Consider the following 18,834-nt stretch of genomic DNA (forward strand, 5'->3'; position numbering starts at 1 on the left):
ATATGGGGTGGGGGGCATGGCCTGGCTGAGCGGGGGAATGGCCAGGGAGCTGCGGGGGGGATATGGGGTGGCGGGCATGGCCTGGCTAAGGGGGGGAATGGCCAGGGAGCGTGGGGGGGGGATATGAGGTGGGGGGCATGGCCTGGCTGAGCGGGGGGATGGCCAGGGAGCTGGGGGGAAATGGGTGGGGGGCATGGCCTGGCTGAGCAGGGAGAATAGCCAGGGAGCTGGGGGCGGGATATGGGGTGGGGGGCATGGCCTGGCTGAGCGGGGGGATGGCCAGGGAGCTGGGGGGATATGGGTGGGGGGCATGGCCTGGCTGAGCAGGGGGAATAGCCAGGGAGCTGGTGGGGGGCATGGCCTGGCTGAGCAGGGGGAATAGCCAGGGAGCTGGGGGCGGGATATGGGGTGGGGGGCATGGCCTGGCTGAGCGGGGGGATGGCCAGGGAGCTGGGGTCGGGATATGGGGTGGGGGGCATGGCCTGGCTGAGTATGGGGATGGCCAGGGAGCTGGGGCGGGATATGGGGTGGGGGGCATGGCCTGGCTGAGCGGGGGGATGGCCAGGGAGCTGGTGGGGGGCATGGCCTGGCTGAGCGGGGGGAATAGCCAGGGAGCTGGGGGCGGGATATGGGGTGGGGGGCATGGCTTGGCTGAGCGGGGGGATGGCCAGGGAGCTGGTGGGGGGCATGGCCTGGCTGAGCGGGGGGAATAGCCAGGGAGCTGGGGGGATATGGGTGGGGGGCATGGCCTGGCTGAGCAGGGGGAATAGCCAGGGAGCTGGTGGGGGGCATGGCCTGGCTGAGCGGGGGGAATAGCCAGGGAGCTGGGGGCGGGATATGGGGTGGGGGGCATGGCCTGGCTGAGCGGGGGGATGGCCAGGGAGCTGGGGCGGGATATGGGGTGGGGGGCATGGCCTGGCTGAGCAGGAGGATGGCCAGGGTGCTGGGGGGAGTGGCTGGCGGGGGACAGAAATCTGAAAGGGCGAGCGTGATGAACAGGGCCTGTGGGGAGTCGAGGGGGATACTGAGGGAATGGTGGGGGAAGGGGGTGTGCAGTGGGGCGGGGAGATTGGGAGGACGTGGGGCAGAGCAGTGCCTGGTCCCGGTCATGCTAATTCTCTGTGTTGTGGCAGCTCCCAGAAGGGGGCGTCACTGTGCCATGAGCTGCAGCCGCTGGAAATGCCGCCCCGCAGGCCAGGGGGGCGCAGAGCCCAGTGGAGGCCGGGGGTGCCAGGCTGCAGAGCTTGCCGGGGCGGGGGCAGGTGTCAGGAAGGAAGCGAAGGGAAGGAGAATTGCCTGGGAATCCCTGCCAGGTCCCCTGCCTCGCTTTCCCCAGGCCTGCTGGAGTGCGGGCAGGGTAGCAGCTCACGCTGGATCCGCTTCTGATGGTGACGTGCCCTCAGGCTGGCGTCTGTCCTGTGTGGGCGCCGGTTTCCCTCTTGGAGTAACAGGGTCAGTGACTCTGAGCCCCCCGGCGTGAACAGCCCTGGGCTCGGCACCAGGGGGTGGGCTCTCCCGGGCTGGTGGTGGGGGCGTGGGGGTGGGCAGGTGCTATTCGCTGGTGCCCAGCTGGGAGGCGGCTCCCCGTGGGATGGGGCTCTTGCGTAACCTTAGAAGCATGTTCATTCCCTCCAGGAAGAGGAACAAACTCTCCCTCTTGCCCTGCAGCCTCTGTTGGAGAAGGATCCCATCAGTGATTTCCTCCTGGAGCGCCCCCGGGCCAGGGCCACACCGCAGCCCTCGTGGAAGGAGGTGAGTCTAGCCTAGTACCCTGGACGGGGAGAGCTTCTGATGGCGGGGAATTCCCCAGGCAAGGGCCCTGACTGAGGGCGCAGAGGGGAGATCACCCCCCCAAAACTGGACCCTGCTTTGCACGGCCTGGGTTCCTGCGCAGCCGCCAGGGAGCATCCTGTGACTGCTCCGGCATCCTCTCCGTCCCCAGCTTATGCAGCTTCTCCTTCCTCAGTCGCTCTCTTGCCTCCAGCCCCCGCTCGCTGCTGCCCCCCCGACTTCCTCGGGCCTTGCCAGCTGTAAAGGAAACAAACTTGTCACTAACTCCCAAGAACTTTCTTCCTCCTCCCGCTGTTCCCACGTGCCCGGTCAGCCCGTAACCTCTGACCGCGTCCCCTCCTGCCGTTCTGCGCCCGCCTAGCCCGCTTCCTCCCACTCTCTGGGCCTGGGCTGGGTCTCCTCCAGCTCTCTGCCTGCTCCCCTCCAAGCTGGCTTTGGCTCTCCTTGGCCCCCTCCTCTACGCTGTAAGTCTGCACTCCTTCCTCTTCCTGCCTGCTTGTTTCCATGCCTCGCTGGCTCTCCTGTCGCTGGCGGGGCCGCTCGCTCCCCCAGGCCTGTTGGTGTCGCTCAGGTTTGTCCTCTTGGAGGCCTCATCTGCCCCAGCGTTTCCACTGCCAGCGGTACACTGGGGCCTCTCAAATCTCTCTGGACCGGGCCTCTGCTTTTCTGCTCTGAGGTGTCCAGCCGCCTCTCTCCGGACCCCTCTCCGCTACCTGGCATCTCCATGACAGCTCCTGTCTCCCCTGCCCATAGACTCAGTGTCAGCTTGGTCTCCCTTTCCCTGTGTCTGTGCCCTGACTGTCCCTTGCCTGATCGCTGTCACCTTCTCTCCAGCCACTCCCTGCTACACAGCGCTGTCTCCTGCGGCTCCACTCCGCCGCCTCGAATTGTATCGTCCCCTCGCTGACTGAGCACCGCCCTAGGAGTTAAAAACAGAACTGCAACGATCCCTCTGCCTGCCTTGCCCGTCAGAGAGAGATGGCTTCAGTGGGTACCAGGTTTATTTGCCTTTAACCTGACTCGAGAGGAAGCCGAGTCTGACGGCTACAGGCGTCTCTTCCCTTGTGTCAGAGAGTTCCTGAGGCTAGGGCCAGTTCCTAGAAAGTTGTCTCCTGCACTTGTGAGTCTTCTCCATTTGGGCGACAGTTGAATTGTTCTGTTAGAACTGAGCTGTGGTGTGAGCTTGGGGTTGGGGAGGGGAGGGGAGTCTTGTACCCACAGGATCGGGTCAACACCTCCCATTTCGCAACAGTCTGATGGAGGAGCCCCTTCAGTGTGCTGGAGCCCCAGGGGTCTCAGCCTCCAGGGCAGGCCTCATTGCCTGCTAACTGAACCTCTGGGGTGCCAGCACCCTGCTGCACCCCAGGAGCTCTGCCCAGCGAGAGCAACCGAGCCAGACTCATGGCCGAGACTCACCCCCTTTGCAGGGACCACTGCACCTCAGTGTTGACAGTGACACTCAAACCAGTCGGGTTTATTAGTCACCCGGCATATGGCATCGGCCATCCTTAGGTCAGCACAGAGACCTGAGGGCAAAGGCGAGTCCATGCAGGTCAGCCCTGCGCACCAGCCAAGCTGCCGGGAACCCCATTTTCAGGCTCTCCGTCTTTTCTTAGTCAGTTCCCAGATGAGATAGCTTAAGCCAACACTCACACCTCAGCCCTTTGTTCTTCAGCTGGGATCTCAACTCTGCAAAATCCTTGAGTAGCTGCAACTCCATTGTCTCGCTGACCCCCTTGGTGATCTGGGGTGGTTTCAACCAGTTCCTTAATGACTCTTCATTCCATCCAGCTGGTAATCTCTCCCCCTCCCCCCGCAGCTGTGCAAAGTGTAGGGGAAACCGAGGTGCGCACAGTTTTCACAAAAAAATTCCCACTTTGTAACAAGGGCTCTTTGAGCGAGGGCCAGCCCCATGGAGGCCTTTGCAAATCAGGACAGAGACCTTGAATTCGCCTCTGTTCCGTGGGGAGAAGATGCAGAGTGGAGCACTGTTACCGGAGCCAGCCCTACGCTGCTGAGCAGACAGGCTGCTGCGTTCTGCACCAGTGGGCGCTTTCTGAAGCTGTCCTGCTGCGACTTGAGGTGTGATGCACGTTCGGGTGCGAAGCAGTTCGGTTTGCGGCACACGTGGCATGCCTGACTCGTACCTACAAGTGCAAGGAGATGAATGTGGATCTACCCCTGGCCCAGCCAGAGGCTCCCCCTTTCCACCGGCACAGCTGAACCCTGCCGCCCCAGAAACATCAGCCTGCCTTGCGCCATTCACCTGCCCCTCACACCTGGCGACTCTCTGCCAGGCCCGCTCTAGCACACGCCACAGAGGTGGGTTGGCTGCTGGAATCGGGGGGTGGCCGCTCCCTTACCAGCCGTGGTGAGGTTCTCTGGGCAAATGGGTCTCTTCTGGCCTTCGAATGTGAGTGATGGTCGTTTGGGTCAAGGAACCTCTGGAGCAGGGCCAGAAACAGGGATTTGAAGCCTATTTCAGCACGCAGCCCTAACAAGTGGTTTTCAGAGAACCTCTATAATCAGTCTCAGCAATCAAGCCTGGAAGCTGGGAATGCCTGGATCACCCTGAACTGGTGCTCCAGACATGACATTCTCTGTGTCCTTACACCTCCCCTGAGCCGGCTGGTCCCCTGCCTTGGGGCAGGGCCGGCGCCAGTGTCCCCTAGAGGGGAAAAGCCCCGTGTCCCCATTCCCTGCCCCCCGAGCCAGCTGTTCTCCATGCCCTGGGGCTGGATTGGAGCCAGAGTCCCCTTGAGGGTCTCGATCCCTTGTCTAATGCCCGGACCCACCCTGGCTCTGCGAGTCTTCTCCCAGCATGCTTTGGGGAGCGATCGTGCCATACAGTTGTGACCGGAGCCACTTTGTTCCGGTCGGCGTTCCTGTGCTCGGCACTCGCGCCCGAGGGCTGGGGTTGGTGTCACCCGGAGAGAAGCGGGGGCTGGGGGAGGCAGTGAAGTGGGGAGGGGTGTCCCTGGGGCAAGGGGCACTGCTGTTAACCCCTTACTATTCTTTCTGTATTTCAGTGACTGGTGGAATGGTGTTGGGCAGATCCGTCCCTTCTCTGCACTGCACGTCCTGAACTCCAGCCGAGCTGGAAGTCTTTGTGCAGGTGAGTCTGTCCAGACGCCGCACCCCGGCGGAGGTGGCTCCCTTGCTGGGCACAGGGAGCGCGCGGAAAGCTCCGGACGTTTGGCTTGACATAGGACGATGTTGTTGGGTAGACCCTCCCGGGTACTGTAGCTGTTCTCTGCTTCAGAGACCTCCCAAGGCAGGCTGACAGCCATGGACGGGGGGAGAGTTCTGGGCTGCAAGGTGTACCTCTGAGCCAGGTATCTCCTCAGCTCTGTCTCTGTCCCACCTTCCAGCCTCCTGTCTTCCAGCCTGGGGCTCCTCCGTCCAACTGTAGCGTTTCTCACTCCTGACTCGCAGACCCTGCTCTTGCAGCCCAGGGCTCCCCTCCCCAGCTCTGTCCTGCACCCCCCTGGGCTTCCTGCCCCAGCTCTGTGCTGTGGTCTGCGCTGGGTGAGGGCGGCGCCGCGTGGCTCCATAATGCTGGGAGCGGTTGAGCGATGTTCGGGGCACTTGTCCAGCCCGATTCCTCTCTCTTGTTGCTGTGCCGGACGTGGCTTTCTGCTGCCTGCGGCGCGGGCCCCAGAGCCGGTGTCCTGCCGCAGCGTCTGTCTGCGGGGCCCAGGGGTGTCACCGCTGGGTGGAGGAAGATGAGTGCGTTCTCCGCAGCCCTGCCTGCTGGGCTGAGGCGCTGGCCGTGTGGCGGGGGTATTGGAGGAGCCGACGGGCGGGGGTGGTGCCAGCTTTGTGTGGGGTGGCGGGGGGGGGCAGCAGTGCTGGGTCGAAGGGGCGAGGGCTCCCGAAGCGCTGGCAGTGTGTGGGGAGTGGTAGGGGGATGGGGGTAGCAGTGGGGCCAGGGTCCCAGGGCGCTGGCAGTGCGGGGGGCGAAGGGGCGAGGGCTCCCGAAGCTGCATGGGGGTTGAGTGCTCTAGGCTGCTGGGGACTGGCATTGGCTGTGTGGGGCTGGGGCTGCTCCAGGCTGGGATTTGCTCCTCCCGCAGCTCGGGCTCTCATTAGGATGGCTCCCGTGGCGTCAGGTCACTTCGTGTGGCAGCCAGGAAGGCCTGGCTGGAAGAGGGAAGGGCCTGGCCTTGGTGCTCCCACGGTACAGCCTGTCTGAGCCTCCCTCAGCTGCTGGGGGGTGTGGGGGGTCTGTGCTGAGCACGGTCAGTGCGTCCCTGCCTGTTAGAGCAATTAGCCCCACTGCCCTCAGGGGGCCGGGCGCCCAGCTGCCTTTCAGGCTTTTCGGGGTCACTGGAGTGCTTCAAGCAGGCTGCCAAAGGCAGAGGGATTTCATTGCCCTAATGATCCTCCCTGGCTGGCACCTGTTAGTCTCCTCCCGGCACAGCCCTCTGGGTGACATCTCAGTCCGTTTCCTTCTGTTGCGGCTTCTGCCCGGGCAGGCGCCACGGGGAGGCAGGGTGGCAAACCCCCTGCTCCAGGGCGCGGTGCTCGGATGGCTCCCTTGGCTCCCAGCAGTCAGAGCGGCGCCTCTCTCTGCTCTGTCCAGGCTGCAGCCCAATGGGGTGGGTGCAGACGGACTCCACCCAGCTTAGCGCAGGTCCTTTGGCAGTGGAACTGCAGCCGGGGGTTTGCCAGGCTTGTCCTTGGGTCTGCGGCTGTCGCTGCTCTTGGTCCCTGAGCCAGGCAGATGGGCGCTGGTCCGGGTGAGCCTGCGTGCGCTGCGGAGCAGACAGTGCTCTTGGGGGCTGGTGGGTCCCACCTGTCAGGGCCCTACCTAGCACTGTCCCCATGCCCAGCTGAGCTGCCTTGTTCTGTAGGGGAGGGGTGCCCAGCTAGGCTGCTCCACTCTGCCTCCTGCCCTTCCAGCCCTGCTGTGGGGCTGGGTGTGTTAATAACCTTCCGAGTCCTTCCCTGCTGGCCTGGGGACCCCTAGCAATGAGGGGTGGTGGCAGGAGGCCCCCCAGATGCAGGGAATAACTAACAGTGCCTTTGCTGCAGCTACCTGAAGGGGTGGGGCGGCCTGGGGGTCTCTCCACAAGGAAACCCCTCCGGCTGGCATGGGCTGCAGGGGGACTCTCCTCCACTCCGGGGGCTTGCAGGGTCTTGCTGGGTTCACCAGGACAGTTTGGGCGGGGAGGATGCGAGTCTTGCGGTGACGATTCACAGGGGAAGGCGAAGGCATGAGTAGGAGCAGGGAGTCCTGGCCTGCTCTGCTGGCTGCCGTAGCGAGGGCGGGGTGGCTGGGGCAGCAGATCGGGCGTGGTGGCTGCAGAGGGGCTGGAGCCCCAGGGAGCATGGGGGTTGCGGACACAGAGCTCTGCTCCGGGGCTGAGAGGGGACAGCCCCTCTGGGAGACTCTGGAGAAACTCCCTGAGACTCTGTGCTCGGCTCTGGTCCCTGGATCCCAGAGCTCCTGGGAGCCGGCTAGGGGGGCATAGGGGCTCCGTCAGGTGGGCTGACTGAGCATGGGATTGGCCTTGAGAGCTCTGGAGTCCCTGGCATTTGGGCGAGTGACCAGGAGACTTGACAAGAGGGGAGGAGGGGCCCCCAGCGCTGGGCCGGGCAGCCCTTCCCGCCGCGAGGAAAGCCCACCAGCCCACACCGCTACTGCCAGGGCCGGCTCCCCGGGCCCTGGTGCTCAGCGGCGTCAGCGCTAAGAGCTCCTCTGGGGGCGTCCAGCATGGCAAAGTCCCCTGGACGTGGAGCAAACGGCACCAGTTCAGCAGTGCCAGGCTGGAGCTGCGAGCGCCTTGTGCCCAGGAGCACTGGACTGATGGATGCAGAAAATACTGCAGCCTCCCTGCCCCCCCCCATACCATCCTTGTGCCCCCTTCATTGGGAGGTATTTTGTGAGGTTCCTGAGCGGGTGTTTCAGGCTGGAAGGCTGCAGCGCTTTCTCTGCCCCCGAGCTGTTCACGTCTGTACGCAGCTCTCCACACTGGGGTGTCTGAGCCAACGTCATGCCTAGTGTCTGCGGTGGGCGGCTTATCCTCCATCTCTCCCCCTCCCCAAGGGGACCAGCGGTTCTGGGGCCTGTGATCCTATAGTCTGATCTCAGCCCCAGGGCTGCCCTGCGTTGATTCCCGGCTGGACTAGAGTAGGGCTTTTAGAAAAGCAGCCAAGCCTGATTTAATGTTGCCGATGTGACGAAGCGGGACTGTTCTTAATGTTTCCTCTGAACAGTGTGGGGGTGCCTCAGTTTCCCCTATGCAGTTCTTAAGTATCTAGGGGGTGGGGTAAGGGTGTATGATTGTTGCAGAGCCCTAGAGGGCAGGTGTGTGCAGGGGTCTGGCACAGAGAATGGCCAACACCCTGTTTCCTGGCAGCTGGCGGCCTGGGCCCTTCCCCCCTGCAAGGTGAGAGCTAAAGGGTTGGAGAACAAAGGAATCAGGTGACCTCCTGGCCCGGGAAAGGAACAAAGCCCAGAGGAGGAGGGGCTGGAGGGAGTTTCAGTTTGGGGTTGGCTGGGGATGAAGGAGTGAAGTGCAGACGTGGTTGTCTGTCTCACTGCCCCCCAAAATGGACCCAGCTGAGGGGTCCTGTTCTCTGCACCTAGAAGCTCTGTCGTAGACCACGTTCCTGTCGTCTAATAAACCTTCTATTTTACTGGCTGGCTGAGAGTCCCGTCTGACTGCGGAGTTGGGGGGCAGGACCCTCTGGCTTCCCCAGGACCCCACCTGGGTGGACTCGCTGTGGGAAGCGCACGGAGGGGCAGAGGATGCTGAATGCTCCGAGGTCAGACCCAGGAAGGTGGAAGCCATGTGAGCTGTGTGTCCTGCAGACAGGCTGCTCACAGAAAGGAGACTGCCCCAGAGTCCTGCCTGGCTTCATAGGGAGCAGCTCCAGAGCATCGCCCGGGGACACCGTGACAACTGGTGGCAGAGGTGGGATGTACTGCACCCCGTGGAGGCGCTTCCTTCACTAAGTGACTGGGGAGCAGTACAACGAAGGGGGATTGACGAGGACCAGGTGTGCTGAAGGCTCAGAGAGGAGCGGTTTCGGGGGGTGGTTAACCCCTGGGAGTGTGTGACCAGTGAGAAGGACTGTGCGGTAATGGGGTCCCCCTGGGGACTGCGGTGAGCAGTCTCAGGGGCGGAGGAGCCTGCGGCTTGGCCCTGGGAGAGAGAAGGACTTTTGCAGTAACAGGGTTCCCCTGGGGATTGCAGCGAGCGGTCCCAGGGGCGGAGGAGTCTGCAGCTCGACCCTGACAAAGAGGGGGTGACCTCGAGAAGGGCTGGCACACTAGGGGTCCTCCCTAGAAACCGTGGGGAGCTGAGAGCACACAGGCCTGTGAGTCCACAACAACTTGGGAAGAGCGGAGTGATGGCCTGTCACCGTCTCCTGAAGAAGGACATTGTAACCCTGTGCAAAAAGAGAGGGTTGAGCGTTGGAAAGTTCACCAAAGCAGAGTTAATCGTGCAGCTGGAGGAGGATGACCGCTCTAAGGAACAGACTCCTGACCCCAAATGGGGCTATAGCAGGATCTGGGAGCAGCTGGAGTGGTAGCCAGGCATCCCCAAGACTCCTGTCCCTGACCAGACGAGGGTCTTCACGATTGGGTTCCTCATCGGGGGATCGGAGACGGATGGGATTGGAGCTGAGTGCGAGAGAGCGAGAGGACTGTGAGAGACAGCGAGAGCCCGAGAAAGAGCTGCAGAAGCAGCAGCAGCATGAAGTGGCAGTGGGGGAGTGGGGAGGGCTAGGGGACCTCCCAGGGGTGAGTGGGGATAGACCTCGGGGGGCCAGTTCCGCAGGGAACCTCGAGACTAAATTGCTGCCCCTGGTTAAGGAGGGGGGGATGTGGATGCCCACCCCACTGCCTTTGAGCGGGCTGGAGATCTGAATCAGGGGGACCCTGTGGAACAGCCCTGGTGTCTAGCTCCCTTGCTGGGTCCCAAGGCCACAGACTCCGTCAGCGAGATAGGCGGGGAGGTGGACAGGCTCCCACTCCTGACCCCAACCTATGTCTGTTTGGAGTCTCCTGGGCTCAGGCACCTCGGACCCCCAGTGGGAGCAGAAGGTGACGGTCAATGGGGAGACATTCCTGGGGTGGCGAGATCCTGGGACAGAGAGAACTGTTGTCAGGCCCCGGGTGGTGCAGCCTCAGATGCTGAGGGGCTGTGTGAGCTGGGTGAGGGTCCTCGCCCTGCCTATGGCCCAGATCCCTGTGCAGACCCAGGAGGGGTGGGGCTGGCTGGTCCTGGGAGTTCTCCAGGATATCAGCTGTGAGACCCTGTTGTGGGGTGACTGTGTCTTTTTGGGACAGGATCCAGGCCCTGCTCCTGTAAGGCCCTGCTCCTGTAATGGCCAAGGGTTTGAATTTGAATCCGGTGGAGAGGGAAATGGTCAGTGAAAATGCAGGTTTCAGAGTAACAGCCGTGTTAGTCTGTATTCGCAAAAAGAAAAGGAGTACTTGTGGCACCTTAGAGACTAACCAATTTATTTGAAAATGCAGATGACCTGGCTGGCATGGGGGAGGAGCTGCTAGGCTCAGGCTACCTGCCTGCCCGTAACCAGACCCCTGGGGTTGGGTGAGACAGAGAGATGCTCCCTGCCCCCTTGCACACTGGGGAGGGGGCTCAGGGGGCTCACGCTGGCTCTGATGCAGTGAGGAAAGCAGCGAGCTCGCTGACTACCCCCACTGGGACAGCAAGGGCAGTGCTGAGCACAGTGGGAGCTGAGCTCACCCAGCTGAGGGGGGGAGACACAGGCAGGGCAGGGGATCTGTTGGGAGCGGCAAGGTGCTTGGTAAGGAAAGTCTGGATGAGCCTAGGCAGCCTTGTGAGCTGATGGCTTTGTCTAGTCAGCAGGGTGGGAAGGCGAGGAGAGTGGAAGATGAGTGTCCCTGGACCTTACCTGTTAGCTGGGTGGAGAATTGTGACAGGGAAGGAAACATGCCTGTGTCTGTCAGGGGTATTGACTTGGCTATGGAGGGAGCTACCCTGATCTCCAAGCAGTTGTCTGTGACCAGCCCTGTGTGCTGGGACAAGGGGAATGAGATCCCAAGCTGTGTGTCCGGGAAAGGAGAAAGTGTGTCCGGCTCTTCTTTGTCTGTGGAGCAGACAGGAGGGGCCTTTCAGCCTGTGATGGTTGAGAATACTGCAGTTGTCTCAGAGTTGGTTCTGGATTCAACTAAAGCCCAGGAAGGGAATGGTCCTAAGTTTGTGTCTGCTCGGGAGAATGGCCCTGTAACTAGGTCACATCCAGTTAGTGTCTATGTAAAATCCCAGAGCCCAGACAATTCTGGTGCTTGTATTTTGCCTGTGGCTAGTGTGTTGTTGGGAAAGGGTGTAGCAACTCTGTCTAATCAGAGTGAGATCCTAGTGTCACGGAGTGTGCGGGAGTCCGGGGCCTGCACCCCTCTTCCTGGGATCACTGTGACTCTCAGCCAGCCAGTAAAACAGAAGGTTTATTGGACAATAGGAACACAGTCTAAAACAGAGTTTGTGGGTACAACCAGGACCCCTCAGTCAAACACTTCTGGGGGGCAGGGAGCTTAGACCCCAGCCCTGGGGTTCCCTGCGTTCCAGCACCAAGCACCAAACTGAAGCCAACCCCCCCCTCACCCCCCAGCAGGCTCCCTCCTGCAGCCTTTGTCCAGATTCCCGGGCAGAGGTGTTACCTCCCCCTCCTGTCTCAGGTTACAGGCTCTCAGGTCTCCCATCAGCAGTGAAACTCCCCTGCCACATTCCCAGGTCAACACTCCCCCTTCCCTGCTGCGTCACACCTAGCCAGGACACAAGGAGAGCAGGAAGGTGATCTGATTATGTTACCTACTGAGCGTGTGGAAACCTGTAGCAAGAAGGAAAAGATTCATGAACTTGTGTGTGGCAAAGGGAAGGAGAATGCTTCTGACCTTTTATCTAGGAAGTCTGTGAGTTTGCCTGAAAGGGGATTGTGGAGGAATCCGCCGGATGGGCCAGAGGTGATTCTGGATGTAAGTGAAACCCAGCAAGAGTCTGTTGTTGCTCAGGAAAGTGTTCCTCTAGAGCAAGCCCTAGGTGAAGAGGGTAAGGGCAGAACTTCTGTGAGGGGTGAATTGTTGCATAGAAAAGCCCGAGGGAAAGGAATCCTCATGGAGTCTTTGCAAGCAGTTTAATGCAACTGAAGGGTGTGAAAGTGTTTCAGTTCCTAACAGCCAGAAATTTTCTGTTGTGAATGGATCCACTGACTTTCCTGTTGGAAGATCCAGTGTGGATAGCTTTGAGAAGGGCTCAGACGGAGTGAAAGCTGTTAAGAAAGTTAAACAGTCCTATAACCAAGTGGCTGTGTTTGGCCAACTTGTTGTGGAGAAAGGGATGTCTCCATGCTAGTTCTGTAAGTGAACAGTATGTGTCCCAGGTCAGGATGGGGGCTCTTAACCAAGAGAGCCTGAATTGCAGCCCTCCAGACTGGAGTGCTGGGAGAAGACCCGATTCCAGTTTGACCCCTAGGGGGTTTGGGGTGGCAAAAGTTATGGGCCGCATAAACCTTCCCACATGCAGCCTGCGAGTGCTATCGACCACCCCCGACCTAAGGGAGGGTGTGAAACTGGAGGGGCCTGGTGTAACTCCCACCAAGGAATAGGAGAGATGCTGGGGCATCCATGGGAACGTTGGTGGCTTCGAACTTCCCCAGGTCATCGGCTAAAGTGACCCCACTCAGTTCAGTCTCAAAGGGAGGAGAGATGTGACGAAGTGGGACTGTTCTTAATGTTTCCTCTGAATACTGTGGGGGTGCCTCAGTTTCTCCTAGGCAGTTCTTAAGTATCTAGGGGGCGGGATAAGGGCGTATGATGACTGCAGAGCCCTAGAGTTGCAGGGGTCTGGACACAGAGAATGTCGGACACCCTGTTTCCTGGCAATTGATGGCCTGGCCCTCCCCCCTGCAAGGTGAGAGCTAAAGCCTTGGAAAACAAAGGAATCAGGTGACCTCCTGGCTGGGTGGGGAGGGAAGGGAAGGGACAAAGCCCAGAGGAGGAGGGAGAGCTGGAGGGAGTTTCAGTTTGGGGCTGGCTGGAGACATGGAGTGAAGGGCAGACGGGGTTGTCTGGCTCACTGCCCCCAAAAATGGACCCGGCTGAGGGGTCCTGTTCTCTGCATCTACAAGCTCTGTGTTAGACCATGTTCCTGTCGTCTAATAAACCTTCTGTTTTACTGGTCGGCTGAGAGTCCCATCTGACTGCGGAGTTGCGGGGCAGGACCCTCTGGCTTCCCCAGGACCCCGCCTGGGCGGACTCACTGTGGGAAGCGCACGGAGGGGCAGAGGAGGCTGAATGCTCTGAGGTCAGACCCAGGAAGGTGTAAGCTGTGTAAGCTGTGTGTCCTGCAGACAGGCTGCTCCCCGAGAGGAGACTTCCCCAGAGTCCTGCCTGGCTTCTTAGGGAGCCGTTCCAGTGCATCGCCCAGGGACTCCGTGACAGCCAGCAATGGAGGCTCGGCTGCAGCCCTTGGTGAGCAGCTTCCTTCCCTCCCTGTTAGAAATGCTCGCCTTCTCTCCGACCTGGTTCTGGCCAACTTCGTCCAGGGACTGGAGCTTGGCTGGGTCTACTTGAGGGAAGAGCCCCCATCAAACCTTGGTTCCCCAGGTAGCCCCTTACAGCCTGGGATCACCCCCCAAACTTCTTGTTACGCTAAATACATCATGCTCCTGCAGCCAATCCTGGGAAGGCCACAGGGTCGTACTGTGGGCTCGCAGACAGCTGCCTGTGCGCCAGGACCTCCAGGGTCCTAGCTTCCTGGGTTAGGCCCCCCCTCCTGTAAGTATGGGCGTGGTGGGGAGGCTGTTTATACCCTGTGCTCTCTGCGTAGGAGAGACGGCAGGTCAGAGGAGTGCGCCTGGCATGGGGAGCGGAAGGCGGGGAGCTCTAGGTTGGTCTGTGGGTACTGTGGGGTTCGCTCCAGGCTGGGACTGGCCCCTGAGCAAGGTCTGTCCCCTGCCCATGCGCTGGGCAGAGCTGAGCTGTGGACCCTTTCAGATAACCTGGAGGATAAGGATTGAGGCCTGGACCTGCTATTCTGGGGGGTACAAGTGCAGGAGTGGACACCGGGTGCGACAAGCTCCCCGTAGCCGGTGGCAGCTCACCAGCTGAGCTGCACGCTCTGTATTTGTCAGTTTCCCAGGGCCGGCGGCTTGGCACTTAGCCAGGCAACACGGCTGAGACCATCTGGCAGGTGACAGACGTGTGTAACTGGGGCTTGGCCCTTGTGCGCCCAGACAGGATGCAGTCTCCTCGCCAGCCATGGCCATGTGACTCATTGGTGCTGCTCTGGGGGAGCTTAGCTGCGCGCTGGACGGACACGGTGCTCCCTTGGTGGGTGGGAAGGCCCAGTACTTTGTCGGTGCAGCATGGGAAGGGAATTGCAAAAGCCCAGGCTTGGAGACTCAGACCTTCCTGCGATTCCAGCTACCTGTGCAACTCACTGCTGCAGGATGTTGTATCAGATACAGAACCGGCCAGTGGGGGGACTCCTGTGACTTCACATGGTTTCCTGCACAGCTCTCTTGGCAGGGGGGCAGGGGCCCCTCCCCAGCATGGCGTGTGCTGAGCTGCTGCCTTTCCCTTCGGCTGGCTGAGCGCACCAGGAGGACGGCGCTGTCTTCTCTCCACTGCCCGTGGGGCAGAGTGTCTGGGCAGTGGGACCTGCTCTGGCAAGGGCCCTGTCGCAGGGGAGATGGAAGGCAGGGTGACCCAGTCTGGAGTCCTGCTCCGGTACCCTTTTGGCCAGTGAGCATTCTCCGAGGAGTTGCTGCTGCCTTTCCAGGCCTGGCACTTGGCGAGATTCCCCAGCGTCTCCACTTGGTTCCTGTGGAATCCCTGCGAGGCCGGATCCGGCCTCTCCTCTCCCCTGCCAGTGCTGGATGCGCTTGGGCCAGATCCCCAGCCCCCCTTTGGGGTCAGATCCGGCCTCTCCTCCTGCCTGCCGGTGCTGGGTGTGCTAGGGCCAGATCCCCAGCCACCCTTTGGAGTAAGATCCCCAGCCCGTGTTTGGGGCCAGACCCGGCCTCTCCTCTCCCCTGCTGGTGCTGGGTGCTCTGGAGCCAGATCCCCAGCCCCCCTTTGGGGTCAGACCCGGCCTCTCCTCCCGCCTGCCGGTGCTGGGTGCTCTAGGGCCAGATCCCCAGCCCCCCTTTGGAGCCAGATCCCCAGCCCCCCTTTGGGGCCAGACCCGGCCTCTCCTCCCGCCTGCCGGTGCTGGGTGCTCTGGAGCCAGATCCCCAGCCCCCCTTTGGGGTCAGACCTGGCCTCTCCTCCCAGCTGCCGGTGCTGGGTGCTCTAGGGCCAGATCCCCAGCCCCCCTTTGGGGCCAGATCCCCAGCCCCCCTTTGGGGTCAGACCCGGCCTCTCCTCCCGCCTGCCGGTGCTGGGTGCTCTAGGGCCAGATCCCCAGCCCCCCTTTGGAGCCAGATCCCCAGCCCCGCTTTGGGGCCAGACCCGGCCTCTCCTCCCAGCTGCCGGTGCTGGGTGCTCTAGGGCCAGATCCCCAGCCCCCCTTTGGAGCCAGATCCCCAGCCCCCCTTTGGGGCCAGACCCGGCCTCTCCTCCCGCCTGCCGGTGCTGGGTGCTCTAGGGCCAGATCCCCAGCCCCCCTTTGGAGCCAGATCCCCAGCCCCCCTTTGGGGCCAGACCCGGCCTCTCCTCCGGCCTGCCGGTGCTGGGTGCTTGGACCGAATTCCCAGCCCCTCACACTTGCCGGGGTAGCTGAGCGCCTCCCATTCCGACCCGGGCAAAGTGGTTACATTCGCTCCTCTGCTGCCCCTTTTCCTCCTTTCTTCCACCCCCGCTCTGGAGCCAGTGCTGGACGTTGGGCTCCTTTGTGCTGCGAGCCAGGCTCCCTGCCCGGCCGCAGGCCGTCTGTGCCCAGCGGGAGCTTGCTGCAGCCGCGCAGGGCTCGGAGGAACAGTTACAGAGACCTGGCGCTGGCAGCCTAGTTTGGGAAACGCGCCTGCTCCGGACTTGCTGAAACAGAGTCTTGCCGTGGCTCGAGCATAAAAGCCTCCAGCGTGAGTGAGGCAGGAGCCTGGCTTGGAGCCTGCTGGGCAGCGCTCTCTGGGACAGCTCTGGCACTGGGCTGGCCCGGCCCGGCCCAGCCGACAGCCTGTGGGGTGGGATGGCAGCTCCCACTCCTGGCTGAGGGGCCCGGCTGTGTCGCCTGCTCCTCCTTCCAGGGCTCCCCCCGGCAGCCTCTGCATTAAGCAAGAAGCAGCTTGCTGAGAAGCGAAGCCCATGAGGCTGGGTGCCCGGGATTCCTGCGCGAGAGGCCATGCGGTGGGGTGAGTGGGTTGCAGGCACTCCCCTACCCTGGGGGGCTCGGCACCTCTGCGGTTGTGGGGGAAGAGGAGGGCACCGTGAGCTGTGCTGGGACAGCTGCCCGTGCGGTTTGCTGCAGCTCTTGTGTACCAGCGGAGCCGGGGCTAGCCGAGGGCACTGCTTCGACTCCCTCGCGCCAGGGCCCCAGTCTCACATAGCAGAGGGGTGTGCTGGGGAGGGGGGGGATGTGGGGAGGGGTGGTCACTGGGTGAGGTGGAAAGGGGGCGTGTAGCAGGGAGCTATTGCATGACCCCCCCGCCCTGCCTGGGGAAAGGAGGCTGGTTGGGGCCAGTTCCTCTGGTCAGAGCTGGCCACCCGGTGAGGCCAGGGCCAGATGTGGTCCAGCTGGGCCCTGTGGCCAGGCACGTGGGAACTACAGCTCCTAGTTTGCAGTGCTCCATCTGGAACCAAGCTGCACGTGCTGGGGCGGCAGCCTCCATGAGCAGCAGGGGCCTCCCCTCTGGGCTGGCATGCTTTGGGGCTCAGCCACTGTCTGGCGGGGGGGATGGTGCCCACCAGCAGCGCAGAGCCCAGGGGTCTCGGAGCTGGACTCTGGGGTCCCTGTGCTGGGGGCGGAGGGACTGCTGTGGGCTGGGGAGGTCCCGACTATGCTGCTCACTGGGCGGGTTTCTCTGGCTGACTTCTCACCCTGTAGTGCCAGATAAGGGCTATTGGCTCCTGGTGTGGTACCTCCCCAGCCCTGGGGCGAGCGAGAGTGGACAGGGAGGTGGTGACAGGCTAGGCTAGTCCTGACAACAGGATGATCAGAAACTCTCTATCACCTGCCCCATGGGCTCTTGCAGCCTCCCTCCCGCAGGCCCTCAGGGGCTTTCTCACTGCCAAAGGGCCAAATCGCCCAGCCCATCATAGCTAGTGGGTCCAGAGACAGGGCAGTGCCAGCCGCCCCCATTCACCCGCTAGCTGTCTGCCTGGCATGGACCTCTGCCAGCACCTTGGGAAGGCTGCTACATGCCCAGGTGCTCTCCCTCTGTGCTTCAGGCCAGCCGTTCTGCAGGCCCCCCGAACCTCCCTGGCCGTGCCGGCTTTGCTCGCAGTCTGAGCGTCGTGTGGGGCGGGGGAGGCTCCATCCCCAGGAGCTAGTTGCTTTGTGGCAGGGCAGGGATGTTTGAATGGTGCTGCCGGAGTTGCGGTGTTTAGAGGGTCTCTCTGACACGGGATGGTCTGGGGAGGCTGCTGGGGCCCTTCCCAGGGGCTGGCAGGGGGTGCTGAGCAGGTGGGCTAATGCGCCAGGCTTGTCCTGCCTGGAGACACCTCAGTTCTCACCATGGAGACGGGATGGAAGACCGAGCTCCCTGGCCTGGCTGTGACTGGGCAGGAGGGGCTGGTTTGCAGGCAGGGGCCCTGCCGGGCCTGAGGCATGTGCAGAGCGTGGCATCCCAGGAGAGAGGAAGAGACCCAAAGGCTGGACGGGGCAGTGTGGGCTGGGAGGGGCAGGGCCCTCCATTCGCTTGGTGGGGCACAGGAGACCCCTGAGTTTGGGAGCAGTGTGGGGCGCAGGGGTTGGAAGCCAGCCTGGCCGGGTACCAGAAGGGCGTAACTTTCCCCATGGAGCGGGGTCCCAGCTAGCTGTAGAAGTGGGGGTGGCCTGCAGCACCATCTCCCAGCACTTGGCACTGAGCTGGAGTCCGGGAATGCCAGGGCTGCCCTGCCGAGGGTGTGAGTTCCCCAGTGCTCTGGGCAGTAGGAAGGCTCTGGATCTAGCTGCTGTTCTGTCTCGTTGACCCTCTTGCCCAGCTGAGCTTGAGGAATGGGGTTCCTCACCCCCTTCTTGCTGGCAGACCTAGCGTGGCTCCATCAGACCCCAGCCCTGCCTTTGGGGCTCTCCCGACAGCTGCTTTGGATTGCAACTTTCCAGCTGTTGGCGGGGGGCCTTTCTGCTGCTGGTTCTAGTGTCGGGGGGTCTCCTGACTGCACCTGGTCTCTGGCCAGGGCTCGGTTGCGGTGAGTGCTGCCAGGGCTGATTTCCATAGATGTGCTTTGCAAAGTGCCTTCCTGCTGGGGAGGAGAAAGGTGGGGCAGGGGCCTCTCCAGAGAGCAGCAAACCTCTCCCATTTGGTATTGAGGGCATGGGGATTAGAAAGTGCTTGTGGGCTGAGGCATTGGGACAGGGAGGTGGGGTGGGGCAGGAAGTGGGGGGGGGGAGGATGGCAGGTGCCCATGGGTCAGGAAGTGGATGGGTCTCAGGGTGCTGCTTTAGTGCGTCTCAGTGGAGGGGGAAGGGCTGCATGTCTCCTGGGACTCTTTGCAGGCCCTGGGCTGTGCCCTGGGTGCCGAGGCAGGGCGTGGGGGTCAGGGCAGGCTATCCCTTCTCTGGTTGGGGCTTCCGGCTGCTCCCTCGGCCCGGGCACCGGCGTGTGGCCCTGTGTGTGTCCAGTGCCCGGCACAGCGGGCCTGACCCGTGGCTGGGTCCCAGTGATAATCCGTGCTGCCTGGGCTGATGCTGCCGCCTGTTGGTAGCCTCCTCGGGGTGGGGAGCGTCAGGCCAGCATTGGGCTGAGGGATCCTGCTCCTCTGCCTTGGGGCACGAGCTCACTGTGGCTGGCACATCAGTTCAGCTCTCCTGGGGCAGGACCAGGGAGCGAAACCTGAGCTCTGGGGGCAGGACCCATTGGTCGTGCCTCCCTCCCCAGATTGCTGTTTTTGTGGGCAACCGGGAGTGGCTTTTCCAGGCTGCATCCCGGGGGCTGGGGACC

The 18,834-nt window shown here is 62.2% G+C and overlaps 1 protein-coding gene across 4 annotated transcripts in view; it reads left to right on the forward strand.

The window, feature by feature from the left end:
• The first annotated feature begins 1,292 nt into the window (after positions 1-1,292).
• Positions 1,293-18,834, forward strand: part of SLC4A2 (solute carrier family 4 member 2) — a 104,162-nt gene continuing 86,620 nt past the window's right edge. For 2 of the 4 annotated variants that reach the window (XM_077808641.1, XM_077808644.1), the window contains exons 1-2: positions 1,621-1,752; positions 4,821-4,906. The gene's annotated coding sequence lies outside the window, so the exon portion shown is untranslated. Of the gene's footprint in view, positions 1,453-1,620; positions 1,753-2,840; positions 2,912-4,820; positions 4,907-18,834 lie in introns of those variants that run through there. The other 2 variants (XM_077808642.1, XM_077808643.1) reach the window with 2 other exon arrangements.

This window comes from Eretmochelys imbricata, chromosome 2, assembly GCF_965152235.1.
Source record: "Eretmochelys imbricata isolate rEreImb1 chromosome 2, rEreImb1.hap1, whole genome shotgun sequence".
In the NCBI taxonomy this organism is placed as follows: domain Eukaryota; kingdom Metazoa; phylum Chordata; order Testudines; family Cheloniidae; genus Eretmochelys; species Eretmochelys imbricata.